The sequence below is a fragment of the Lotus japonicus genome, chromosome 6, assembly GCF_012489685.1.
Source record: "Lotus japonicus ecotype B-129 chromosome 6, LjGifu_v1.2".
Lineage (NCBI taxonomy): Eukaryota > Viridiplantae > Streptophyta > Magnoliopsida > Fabales > Fabaceae > Lotus > Lotus japonicus.
The window spans coordinates 12,888,935-12,903,365 of NC_080046.1; the positions used below are offsets into that span (position 1 = coordinate 12,888,935).

The 14,431-nt window shown below is 44.4% G+C and overlaps 1 non-coding gene across 1 annotated transcript; it reads right to left on the reverse strand.

Annotated features, from left to right (window-relative positions):
- Positions 1–6,772: 6,772 nt before the first annotated feature.
- LOC130727057 (small nucleolar RNA R71) lies at positions 6,773–6,879 on the reverse strand. The gene has a single exon (XR_009015098.1). It is a non-coding gene; the product is annotated as a small nucleolar RNA R71 (small nucleolar RNA).
- Positions 6,880–14,431: the final 7,552 nt, after the last annotated feature.

The following is a 14,431-nucleotide window of genomic DNA, read 5'->3' on the forward strand; positions in this document are numbered from 1 at the left end:
AAAACAAGGAATACATTTTGTTCAAATTTCTGAACTAATATGCCTCTGACGCCTTATTCCAATACACCTGAACAATACTCTATGTTTTCATGTGATCTACGCGAGTTCTGAACCATCAACTTCTGATGAGTATACATCTTTCTACGCGTATCTTCCGATCACATCACTAGACTCCGAATCTAGACTCTTCATCATCTCATCAAGTCATAGATTCAGGGGGAGTCAGGGGGAGACTCCAGCTCAGAATCAAGTGCAATCCTAGATTCAGAAGGAGCAACATAAACCGTTACACAAGGATAAGTTTAAACTCTAATCTTTTCTCTCTTGTGTATTCAGTTTATTGATTAAGAATTGTTCATCAAAATACTTGTTTTGTCATCATAAAAAAGGGGGAGATTGTAAGATCAAGATTTGATCAGTGGTTGCATCTCTATATTTTGATGATTACAATTAAGGTTTTTGAGGATGAACAATTATGGTACTCTAACGTTTGTCTTTATGAGTTGTGACAAACAGGTTCTGATTCTGACCCAAGCTGATTCCATCAGAAGAAGAAGAACCAAGGGTTACCAAAAAGAGAGCTCTAAAGCTTATCATGTTCGTTCAGAACAGTGGCAAATCCTTCAGAAGTTCTGAAGATAGAAGCTCTCAAGAGGTACTGAAGAACCGGAGTCAGAAGTTCTGAAGACCAGATGTTCCAGAAGGAACGGTCCTGAAAGTAGAAGACTCAAGTTCTGAAGACCTGCAAGAAGTTGGCTCTGAAGACCCAAGCTATTCAAGCTCTGACGTTCAGAAGTTCTGAGGAACTTGTTCAGAAGCAGAAGTTGCAAGGTCAGAGGATCCAAGCTTCCGTCTGACTCTGATCAGAAGCTTCACCAACGTCCATCTGAAGCACTCCAGATCATAAGTCAGCTGGTGAAAGGACAGGTCGCTGTCATAGTACACATCGTACAGTCTCAGCCTGTCCGCCACCTACCTCGTTCAGCCTAGCAGTCTGATATTACAAGATTGTCACTCCAACGAGCAAAACCCTAGCAACGGCTACACCATATGCCTTGGAGTATATAAGGGCTGAAGATAGAAGAAACAAGCTAAGAAACTTTGCTGATATTCTTGAATTCATTCGAACCGATCTCTTAGCAATATTTCTTCACTGTTCTTAAACATCTGAGTTTACCATTAGCTTTTCAGAAGCAATTCTTGTAAACCCAAAAGCCTTTACAAACACTTTGTAAGTTCCTTGAGAGACCAAGTTTGGTCGGATCTTGAGAGGACTGAATCAAGTTTGATTCAGTGTTTAGCTAGTCTTGAGAGGATCGGTAGATCAGCTTCTTGAGAGTATACTAGTGAGAAAATCAGTGTATTGTTAGTCACTTAGCAGGTTGCAAGTGCAGTTGTAACACTCATTGATTTTAGTGAATTGCCTTCATCAGAAGAAGGAAGAAATCACCTTCACGGGTGGACTGGATTAACTTGAGCTTTTATCTCAAGTGAACCAGGATAAAATACTTGCGTAAGTCTGAAAGGGAATCCTTTTATTTAAAAACTCTATTCAAACCCCCCCTTTCTAGTGTTTTTCGCACCTTCAGTGTGAGTATCATCGTTCGATAGCACACGACACCGATAGCTGCTGGACTTTAAAGCGTGAAATAGAAAAGTTGGTAAAAGTGAGAAGCACAAGGCGATATGGCCAGGGGGATGATCGCCAGTATGATGACTGGAGAAAAGACGATCATCAGAAGGACAATTGTCAGTATGATGACCGAAAGTGGGATGACCGTCAGCGAGACGATCGACAGTATGATGACCGCCACCGCAATGACCGGCGAGAGGTTGAGAAGAGGCAGGGCGATCACCGCGGAGGACCGGCGGGAAACCAGGAAAAAGAGGCGCCGGCGATCGAGGAGCGGGGCTCGAATATGACTTACATGCACAACCTAGGACCGCCAGCAGGAACCATAAACACCATCGCCAGAGGATTTGGCGGTGGGGGCGACACCCAGGCAGCAAGGAAGCGGCAAGTGCGGGCGGTAAACTCTGTCCATGAAATACCTTTCGGATTTGAACATCCAGACATTACAATCTCGATGGCGGATTTCGAAGGAGTTAAACCCCACAAGGACGACCCAATAGTGGTCCAGCTTTGAGTAAATAGCTTCAACGTCAGGCGAGTGCTTTTAGACCAGGGAAGTTAAGTTGATATCATGAAATTCTGGCACACGTAAGGACAGATGTTTTACGCGATGTCTATGACATCCTGTATAACATATTACAAACAGAAAACCACTTTGACATAATGTAAAAGTAATAGCAACAAAACACACAAGATTGTTAACCCAGTTCAGTGCAAAACCACCTACATCTAGAGGGCTTCAGCCCGAGAAAGATAATCCACTATATCAGATAATCAAGTACACAAGGTCTTAGATGCATAACCCATATTCATAGCCCCTTTCCCTATTTCTATAGTGTCTTATTACTTAGTCATCCCCCTAAGTATGAGAGCCCCTCTCACTTTCTCACACAATCACTGCCTCAGTGATTGATCCTTTACAAACACAATGAAGACAGATCACACGATCAAACAGTTACACAAACTACTCTCAGCCTAACAAGATTCAGTGAAAGCTGCTAAGAGAGTTGCACACAAGAACACAGTATGAACTCACAAGAAAAACCTTAATTTCTTATCTGCTAAAACTCGTAACCTATTAGCTAGGTTTGGTCTTCACATATAGTAGTTCCTCAGGCCTTGTCTTCCATGGGCTTGAGCAACAAAGAGTCCATAACATAAACAGGAAGTCTATCTTATAAAAACAGCAACAAATCTCTTATTACTAAGATTTGAACAAAAGATAAACCTTCCACAAACAGCTGTTAGATCAAATCTGTTGGAATCAATTTAATCACACTTAATAAATCCATCATGCAGCGCACAGAAGCCTTATAACAAACCCTAGCTTGTTAACCACTTGATCAATCCAACGCTTCTGAGATACAACACTTAATTAGACACAGCAGGCCCACAGGGACAAATATGATAGCCAAGATGCTACAACATCGAGTCCCACAATTTGCCACAGAACAACTTAGCTAAAATTTAGACAATCCAAGACAAAGGAACAACATATCATATACGGGGATGCATTCGATAAGTTAGGGCTGTCCGACAGCGATTTGACACCTTACGCAGGAACGCTTGTGGGTTTTGCTGGCGAACAGGTCATGGTTCGGGGCTATATCGACTTGGACACAATCTTTGGTGAAGAAGAAAATGTGAAAGTCTTGAGGATTAGATACCTCGTGCTGCAGGTTGTGGCTTCATACAACATAATCATTGGCAGGCACACTTTGAATCGGCTTTGTGCGGTGATCTCAACTGTACATCTGGCGGTCAAATATCCGTTAAGTAACGGGAAGATTGGAAAGCTGAAGGTTGATCAAAAAACGGCAAGGGAATGTTACAATAATCGCCTGGATTTGTACGGAAAGAAAAGTGCGACAGTTGGTCATCGTTGTTACGAGATCGAAGCGCCGGATGACAATCTAGATCCGAGGGGTGAGGGGCGGCTAAACAGGCCCACACCGATTGAAGAAACCAAAGCACTACAGTTTGGCGAGCGGATGTTAAAAATTGGAACCAAGCTTTCCAGTGAACAGGAGGAGCGCTTGGGAAAGTTGCTCGGTGAAAATTTGGACCTCTTCGCGTGGAGCTGTAAAGACATGCCCGGAATAGACCCAAACTTCATCTGCCACCGGCTCGCGTTGAATCCTGGCATTAAGCCGGTCTCACAGCTTCGGCGTCGCATGGGTGGCGATAAGGGAAAGGCGGCGCAACTGGAAGTCGACAAGCTTCTAGCAACATAATTTATCAAAGAGGTCAAGTATCCAACGTGGCTTGCAAATGTCGTAATGGTCAAAAAGGCGAACGGAAAGTGGCGAATGTGTGTAGATTACACCGATCTCAATAAGGCATGCCCAAAATATTCTTATCCCCTTCCCAGCATCGATAAGTTAGTCGACGGCGCCTCCGGGAACGAGTTACTCAGCTTGATGGACGCCTATTCGGGGTATCAGCAGATTCGAATGCATCCGTCGGACGATGACAAGACGGCGTTCATGACTGCTAGGGTTAACTATTGTTACCGAACCATGCCTTTTGGCTTGAAAAATGCCGGTGCTACTTATCAAAGGTTGATGGATAGGGTCTTTGCTAAACAAATCATAAAAAACATGGAGGTCTACGTAGACGATATGATAGTAAAGTCAGCTTTGGGGGCGAACCATCATCATGACTTATCAGAGGCGTTCGCGGAGATCCGCAAGCACAACATGCGACTCAACCCAGAAAAGTGCTCGTTCGACATACAGGGCGGGAAGTTTTTGGGCTTCATGATCACTTCAAGAGGAATTAAGATCAACCCCGATAAGTGCAAGGCGATTCAGCAGATGAAAAGCCCAACCACGGCGAAGGAGGTCCAACGTCTGACGGGGCGGGTGGCGGCTCTATCAAGGTTCCTTCCCTGATCAGGCGACAGGTCGGCTCCTTTCTTCAGATGTCTTAGGAAAAATTCTACGTTCGAATGGACGTCGGAGTATGAGGAGGCTTTCACTCGTTTAAAAGAGCTCATGTCAACCTCGCCGGTTCTATCTCGCCCAGAGCAAGGGACCCCACTTCACTTATATTTCGTCATAAGCGCCAGCGCGATTAGCTTCGTTATCCTTCAGGAGATCAACGGCGAGCAGAGGTGATGACCCTATTTTAGTAGTGTTTTTAGGGTCATTTCTTTGGTTGTTTTGAGTCTTTTTGTTGAGTCTCATGTAGTGTTTCATGCATTCTCATGCATTTTTATTCTTTTCTTTAGTTTTATTTCGTTTTGGTAATTTGGTAGTTTTATAGGTAGTTTTCTTGCATTTTAAGTAAAGTTTAGGACTTGCATGAGTTTGTTGTGTTTTATGAGGGACTTCTTGTGCTAATGAGCTCTTGGAGCTTCTAGAATCTTCCTTGTCTTGTTGGTTAGGTTTGGAGTGCAGAAACTGAAGGAGAAGGAAGGCTAAGGAGCATGGAATTGATGAAGAACATAAAGGGAATTGAAAAGAGGAGTTTCAGAAGCCAAAAAGTCACTTTCAGGCGAGCTAGAGCGCCTAGGCGCTGGGAGTGGGCGCCTAGGCGCCAATAGGGTCAGAGAGCATGTCTTTTGACATGCAATTGGCGCTCAGGCGCTCTGAATTGGCGCCTGAGCGCCCAGTTTCGTTATTTTCAGCCTATAAATAAGGCTTAGGCCAATTTCTTAGATACATTTTGTCATTCCACTCATTTTTGATCAAGTTTTGAGAGCTGAGGAGAACTTTGGGGCCAAGGGAGGTTTCCAACTTGTACTTTTCCTCAGGTTTTATTTACATTTTCTTCATGAATTCACTAGCCATGAGTGGCTAGTTTACTTTGTGCTTTGGGTTAAGAGATTCTATGAAACTTTAGTTTATAATTCCTATCTCTATGCATGAGTCTTGATCCAATCTTGTATTTCAATTCCTTATTGCATGTTTAACTTTGGTGCACCTTTGCTATAGGCTAGATTATAATAGAATGGAAATTTGTTATGATCTAGGGACATGAATTGGAATAGATCCTTCTATACTTGCTTCTAGGAATAGAGTGAGGGTAGGGTTTTGTTGGCCTGAATAATTATGCTATCATACCTCTTATGAATGTTTAAGTACACAAGGAATTGGGCTTATCTTTCAATTTGAGAGAATTACTTTTGTGAGGAATCAACTAGTAAGTACATAGGCTATAACAACAAGATATAAATCAAGGATTCACATGCATAGGATAGGTGGACTAAAATGGATTAGATGATCGAACACCCAAGGCAATTTCCCATCATTTGTTATCTATATCTTTATCAACATTGCTCTCTTGCAAAACTTTTGTCACAATCACCCAAAACCAACCTCTGAATTTTACTGTTTTAAAGAACTTGCAAACTTTAAGCTTAAATCAATAATTCTCACTCACAATCCCTGTGGTTCGATAATTTAAAACCCGGAGGTATTCGTGCACTTGCGAATTGACCAACAAGTTTTTGGCGCCGTTGTCGGGGATTGTTTGTGGTTTTCGGTTTAAGTTAAAGAGTTCGTTTGTTTGTTTTACTAAGCATTGCATTGAATAGGTGTTACTAACCTTTTCTCTGTTTTGTGATTTCAGTTTATGCACAGTAGGCTTGGCACGGATCCATTGCTGTTTGTTCCGGAGCCTGAACGTACTCTTCGCCGTCGTCGAGCCCAACAAAGGCTTGAAGCCATGGCTGCTCAAATGACGGAAGAGGAGATGCAAGCCCACATTGAAGAAAGAGTGAATGAGGCTCTTACTCAAAGACTTCAAGAGCAAGAATTGGAGAATGCCAATTGTTCTCTCAGAGACCTCACCTCGGCTGCCATGAGCTACGATTATCCGGGCAGCATAGTTTCCCCCAATGGCACGGGAAACTTTGAGCTGAGGCCGGCATTCATCAACTTGGTGAGCCAAAATCAGTATGGTGGAGGTGCTCTTGAAGATCCTCATGCACACATGGAGCGGTTTATCCGCAATTGCAACACCTACAGAGTTCAGAATGTTTCAGCGGACACAATCCGTTTGAGTTTGTTCCCTTTTTCATTGAGGGATACTGCTGAAGAGTGGTTGAATTCACAGCCCCAAGTTAGCATTACATCTTGGGAAGACTTGGCTGAGAAGTTCACCACAAGGTTTGTTCCAAGAGCCCTCTTGAGGAAGCTCAAGAATGACATCATGACTTTTACTCAATCCACCGATGAGAATCTCTATGAAGCTTGGGAGAGGTTCAAGAAGCTCTTGAGGAGGTGTCCTCAACATAACCTTACTCAAGCTGAGCAAGTAGCAAAGTTCTACCCGATTTTAAATTATCGAACCACAGGGAATTGGTGTGGCAATTCAGTTTAAGCCTCGAGTTCACGGTAGGAAAGCGAGTAAAATTCAGTTTTAAAGGTTGATTGTTTAGGTGACTAATTAACAAGCCATTGAAATATAAGTGTGTGAGAACAATTGTGAGCATGCCTTCGGTTCTTGCTTGACTAATTCAGTTCTAATCAACCTATTCTATCCACAAAACTCTGAGTCTCTCCTTGATGTTCTAGCCTAATCAATCATCTATCGATGCCTCGTATAGACAATCTTCTAAAGCCAAAAGATAAGCACAATTCCTTGATAACCTAAACATTTGCTAAAGGCATTAAGCATGCAATTCAGGCCAACAAACCCCAACCCTTCCTCTATTCCTAGTAGCAAGTATAGAAGAGGTAATCCCACAACAAGTCCCTAATCTATAACAAACTTCCGTTCTATTATAGAAAAGCATAAAGCTAGCACATGTTCTAACTTGAAACATAAAGCATGGATATGGGATTGAAGGGTTTACTCAGAAGATTCATGAATAGAAATAGGAATTAAGGTTAAAACATCTTAAGTCTTACAAAGAACCCAAAGCAAAAGGGGTTTTAGCCAAACATGGCTATGAAATCCATACAAGAAAATAAAGATGAAACCTGAAACATAGGGCTTAGAGAAAGCTCCTCAAGCTCCAGAACTCAAACCCTCTCTTCTAACTTATGAAAATATGATAAAATGACAAAAGGTCCAAGAGAACTGTCTAAAAACCAATTTATAGGCAAAACAGTCGAGTCTGGGCGCTCAGGCGCCAATTCAGAGCGCCTGAGCGCCAATTCCAGCCAAAAACATGCTCTCTGGAGGTCAATTGGCGCCTAGTCCCAGCGCCTAGGCGCTCAAGCTCGCTGGAAAAGACTTTTTGGCTTCTTGCAACTCCTCTTTCAAGGCTCTTTAAGTCCTCCTTCAATTCCATGCTCTGTGACCTTCTTTTTCCTTCAGGTTCTGATCTGAAAACTTAACCAACAAGCCAAGGAAAATTCCAGAAGCTCAAAGAGCTTATTAGCACAAGAGATCCTTCAATTAACACAATAAAACCATGCAAGTCCTAAACTTACTTAAAATGCAAGAAAACTCCCTATAAAACTACAAAATTACCAAAACGAAGTAAAGACTCAAAGAAAGATAAAAATGCATGAGAATGCATGAAACACTACATGAGACTCAACAAAAAGACTCAAAACAAACTAAGAAATGACCCTAAAAACACTACTAAACTAGGGTCATCACACCACTATACTCAACGACAGCTCGCCCTCGAGCGTAAACAACACTCGCTTGCCCTCAAGCGCAAGAAATGCTCCCAAAAACAAGTGCCCAACAAGGAATACTTATCACAAAAACCGGGGGATTTAGCAACCACAGCTGGTTCCAAAAGAAAGACACAACAATCCACTTCATGCAACTTTCGGACAAAGAAGAGTGTAGATTCCACTATGAGAAGCATATAGATCTAAAATTCCTAGAATGAGATATATATTTAGTGCACTGAGCACACAAGCAGTTCATAGGTTCTGGATATCATTCACTCAAGAGCAACAAAGATCAAACATGCACAAATTCAAAGAGAGTTTCAAAGGGTTGAAATGTTGGCTTGGTGAAGTACAAGGTGGTTGGTCCCTAAGGAAGTCTAAAGCTTCAAGCATCTTGAGTGTGGTCCTATTAGTAACCCCGGAGCTTTCAACAACAAACTTTTTAAGCACAAGTCTCTTGACCCCTTTTTTCAACTTTCTTTTCTTCTATTTTTTTCTTTTTGCAACTCCAACTTGATTAGGAGTCTTTTTTTTTTCTTCTTTTTTTACACTTGGGGCAAGAGACATTTCCAACTTTAATTACTAGCTCCAACACAATGCAAGGACCAACACTCCCCAAAATCCAACCTATCATCCATCCCAATCATTTAGCTAACAAAGAAATCTTCAATAGGCTCAAAAGGGACAACTAGGGACAGATGTTCAAGCCAACAAACTTTGAAGCTCAAACACCTACAGGTCTCAAGAATTGTGCAAGTATCACAAAGCATGCAAAGAGTGAAATCAATACAGAACCAAGAAGTACAAGTGAGACAGGATCCTCCAGGGAAATTATATGGTGAAGGGTCAAAGATGGACCCTTATGGACTCACACCAACTATATCCTCAAGAAACACTCGGAAGACCGAAGTCTCCTCCTCTCTTCCCCAAAGCATGCAATCACTCATCCCCAAAAGACAACACAAGTATTCACAAAAACATTTTCAAAACTAGCAACATGTTAGAGAGCATAACTACGGGCAAAAGCATGTGAGTATAGGGAAGTAAAGACCCAAAAACGACTCTAATAAAACAATGCATGATCAAAAGAAAAATAAAAACTACAAAAGAAAAATATGTAACAATGCATGGGCTAAACTAAGGAAAAGAGTCGACCTCCTTTACAAGTTACCATGGAGGCCTTAGACACACCTCCTACTCCAGAATCCATGCTCTCATTCCCTGCAAAATGCAACAAACAAACAAGCAAAAGAAAACAAGACTTGGGTTGTATCCCAAGCAGCCCTAAGTTATAGTCCTAGGTGGACTCTCCTTCCTTTGATGTTAGGAAGGAAATTCCTTACCATCACACATCTTACCACATGAGCAAGGTAGGAACCTTGCACAAAACTTTTGGAAAAACTCCTCCCAATAGAGGGTATCATCTAAACCATCGTACCAAATCCTTGCTCCCCCTTTCAAGGAGTGAGGGAAGAGCTTAATCATGAGCTCATCACTAGTCACACCTTCCATCTTTACAAGGTGACTAGCTTGAGTGAATCGGGCCATGTGGTCTTGGAAATTCTCCTCTTTAGACCCCCCCATACTTGTTTTCACTAACAAGCTTGATGAGAGCTTGATTAAGCTCAACGTCTTTTTCACTTATCTTGGGGGTCTCCTTTGAAGACCTGGACAAGCTTTTGATCATATCACAAACAAAACCATCATTAATGTTAGTTTGCAAATTAGGATTGAAAACCGAAAATCTTACCTTGTCCTCACCAACTCTGAGAATGAGCTGACCCTTATCAACATCGATCTTAGCCCTGCCAGTAGCTAAGAAGGGTCGGCCAAGAATGAGAGGAATCTTAGCATCCTCCTCCATGTCTAGCACCACAAAATCAACTGGGAAGACGTACTTATCAACCTTAACCATCACATCTTCAATGATCCCATAAGGTGTTTTTAAGGATCGGTCCGCCATTTGTAAGGAGAGCATGGTCGGGGTGACCTCTCCTAAGTTCAGCCTTCTAAACATGCTAAGCGGCATCAAGTTGATGCTCGCTCCCAAATCACACAAGGCTTCAACCACTGTCAACCCCTCAATCTCCACTGGGATAGTAAAACTCCCAGGATCCCTTCTCTTCTTAGGCATTTTCCTTTGCAAAATGGCACTACACTCCTCGGTCATCATGATAGTTTCATCAACCTCACTCAACTTCCTTCTTTTAATGGAGCATGGTTGGATGAGCTTCCAAAGGTTTTATGGTCTTACAACACAACCGAGCAATCAAGCACAAGAGAAACTCCATTCAGAATGACCTACGGGGCGGATGTTATGCTACCCGTTGAGATTGACAACTCATCGTGGAGGACAACGCCGCGCGTAGAGGGTGAAAATCAAACGAATATGGCGATGGAGCTCGACCTGTTATCCGAGACTCGGGAAGAAGCCCATGTGCGAGAGGCGGCGATGAAGCAATGAGCGACAGGTAAGTATGATTCGAAGGTTCGCCCCAGAGCAATGCAGGTGGGAGATTTGTTCCTTAAATGGCGAACAGGCACTGCAGGAAACAAGTTGAGCCCAAACTGGGAGGAACCCTACAGAGTTGCAGAGGTTCTAGGCAAAGAAGCTTACCATCTTGAGGAGCTGGACGGAAGGCGGGTGCCGCGCTCATGGAATGCCGCAAGTCTCCGCTATTACTACAGTTAGACAAGGAGACAATTTTTTCAATTAAATAAAGGCGTGCTCTTTTTCTCCCAAAGTGGAGTTTTTAACGAGCCGCCGGAAATGTAATGAAATATTGAGCTATGAATAGTATGATGTTTTTTCCGACTTCTTGATATCGAAGTCGCCATTTCCGATCGCCATCGCCAAAGTTAAAATACTAAATTGCAGTAGGCTGCTCGATGGGACAAGCTTGATCCCCAAAAGGGCTGGCTGGAACCCTAAAGGAGGCGATTCCGTCACGACCTTTGACGTCCGAGAATCGCCCCGGGGAGTCCGAAGCAGTCACTGGACACATTAACGACGCGTAGGGTAAGTCTCCCCAGAATACGGGCGAGCACCACAGGCTAGGCAAAAGTCTTGGACGCCCAATTGGCCATTGGGTCCCAAGCGTCGTAAGCTCCGCCCAGGCAAAGCCCCGGGCAAAGTCCTCAAAAATGGGGGCTGCTCTTCCCTAAGGGGAGGCGTTTTAAAGCCTTGGTGAGAAAAACCAAGCACAAAGCCCTAGCCAATAATTCACGCGCCTATGTCGTTAAATGTAATTCAGCCTGAAAGGGCGCGCAAAGAAATGGGCAAGTAATAAGATCGGCAAATGAATTAGGAAAGGGCGAACATCCATTTATGCCGGAATTAAACAAAACGGCAAAGTCAAATATGTAAAATCCCCGGTGGGCGAGCTACACAATGAAAAGAAAAAGAGCATAAAGCATACAAAGGTAACAACATCGCAGCACAAAGAAAGGGAACGCATAAAGCTTGGATAAATAATAGGTCAACTACATAAAAGCCCAGGGGGGCGAGCAACAAGCTAAGTTAATTTAAGTTCAAAGAAAAGAAACAACAACAAAAAAAAGGAGGGCAGCTACTTGTCTCCGTCGCCTTCCTCTTCTTGTTCTTCATTTCCATCAGCCCAGGGGTTTAGCCCTAGCTTGGGAGGATCGTACGGTCCGACAAGTCAGAGTCGGTGATCGCTTTCAGGATTCCCATATAGCTCAAATTGGCGTTCGGGAAAAGCCATTGAGCCTGGTCCTTGGCCAGATAGAAGCCTTCCTCGCGCTGCTCTAAAGCTTCGTCCGCTGCTGACTCCCTCGCTTTGGCGGCTTTATCTCTCTCTTCGGCTAACTCCTTAACCTTTGCTTCCAATTCTGCCTTCAACGAAGCCAGCTCCTTATCCTTCGAAGTAAGGGCCTCTTCCTTGGCCGATAATGCTGATTAACTTTCCCGCTTGGCAGCATCCAAGTCTTCCTCGAGTTCTGAAATCGTGGCGGCTCGGCGAACAAGCTCGACTCGCGCTTCATTAAGCTCGTTGGCGATGGCAAACATTTCTTTGGCGGCCACGGTCACGATTCTGTCAAGGCGATCAGAGAACTTGGCATGCTCGGTGGCGAGCACCTCATAGTCAGACTGCAGTTTCGCCTCTTCATCAGCGGAAGCTTTGAACTTCTTAAAGGCATGGGCGAAGATGCAACCGGCGTGCAGCACAGACGTGAGGCACTCTTGGCCTGCGTCGTCGATACCCTTCCCGAAAACCTCTTTTTCCAGGTAGTCATGATTGATCCCGGAAAGCAGAAACTCCATAGGGTTGGTGGCATCGCGCATCATTGTGGAGCTATCAAAGGGGGTCTCCCTGGCGGCGGGAGTCTCCTTTTCTTTTTCTTTTTCTTCTCCTTCTTTTTCCTTAGGGTCAGAGTGAGTTTCTGCCCCAATTAGGCCGGAGTGCTTTTCCTTGCCCAGGTAACCCTGGTCATCATTTTCACCAGTTTCCTGGAGAGCGGGGCTGGTTTCCGCTTGGGTTTGAGTCTTGGGGGAAGTGGTTCCCTAGGTCGGCGTGAGCTGGTGCGGAGTGGAGGTCTCCTCTCATTGATGATCAGAGGTGTCGGCAACAGACTTGGTGGCGGCGGTGGCCTTTTTCTTGAGCGGCGAGGGGTTCTTGCTCCCCTCGCCATCCTTGAGAGGGCGTCTCTTTCTGGGATTCTCGGCATTGGCATTGAAAGTCGGAGGAAACTTTGCAAGCCTTCTGGCGGCGGCGAGTTGGAGTTCTTCGGCTGTGAAACCCATATCAGCTGAAAAAAAAATAAAAAATAAAGGAACTAGTCAGGTCAAAACACTTGAGTAAAATAAATGTATGAGGCAAGTTAGCATGAAAGGCGAGCAATTCAGTAAATCGGTTAGTAACCTAGGTACTTGAGAGTTCTCGAATGGCGAGGGCCTTCGATAACTTTGGAACAATCAAGGATCGGGAGTTGGGAGAAGAAGTTGATTATGTTTTTGTCCTCGGTGGTGAGGAGATCCGCTGAAGGGTCAAGAATCCCATTGGGGTGGTCGGTCCAGTAGAAGGGGAAAATGGTGGTCCCATATCTTAATGTGAAAAGCTCGGGGTAGGCTTGGTGAACGCCCACCTTGAAGTATTTTCGAGCAAAGCTAGTCTTGGATTTGTTCGTGAGGGGGTTTAAGCATTTTAGCCCCGTGCGCGCCTTGAGGGAGATCCAACCTCTAGCCTTTAGGGATTTGGCGTCTACGTCGTACAAATTAAAGAAGTGCACAGTTTGCGGTGTGATGTTGATGGCGTCACACAGGATCTCAAAGAACGCATGAACGCCCAGGTGTTGGGGTGCAGTTGACTAGGGGCGGCGTTGATGTCAGATAGAACGTCGTAGAAAAAGGCGGACAAAGGAAATTTAATTCCCAACTTCGTAAAGAGATATTCATACACGTAAAAAACGTGATAATGGGATACGTCGCCATGGACCTTGTGGAACCAGGGGCGCTCGTCCTCTTTACATGCAGCGGCGCGCAGTTTTTCGTTCAGTGCGTCGTCGACACACAGCTCGTCGACCGCCTCAATAAGGTCAGTTACCGCATCCACGACGGCAAAGTCTGAAGGCTGGTCGATTACCGACTGAGGAAGGGCGACTTGAACCGGAGCGGGGAGAAGGGCGAAGGTTTTCAGGCGGAAGGCTGCAACCTCCGCAGGCTCAAGTGGGAGCCCACCAACGGGAGAAAGATCTCTAGGGAACTCTTGGCGAAGGGGGTTTTGAGAAGATGAAGACATGGAAATGCAATGCAGGATGCACAAATTACTCGGGAATATGAGAATGTTGAAGGGGACAAGGTCAGGGAAGTAGAGCACTCACCGGATGACAAGACGAACGGGAGGTTGAAGAAAGGATGTGAAGTAGCAGTGTCGGGGCAAAGGGGAGCTTGCAGTTCGCTCGGGAGGGCTTTAGAAGTGAGGAGTTTTGAAAGTGAGGGTCGATGGAGGTGCAGGGTTTTTATAGGCAAGGAAAGACTCTTGGGATGCGACGCATGTGAAACACGTGGAGTTAATGGGAAGTTATGACCCATGATTCGAAGGGAGCGAATGATTGCCACGGGAACGTAATCGGCGTATTTGCAGAAGTAAATGTGCGTGATAGGTGGGGAGTCCCCTCAACTTCTGTTTTGAAACAGCGCGTGGTGGATTGGAAGGGGAAAATTAGTCAAGACCGTACAATCGCAAGGGTCGCCAAT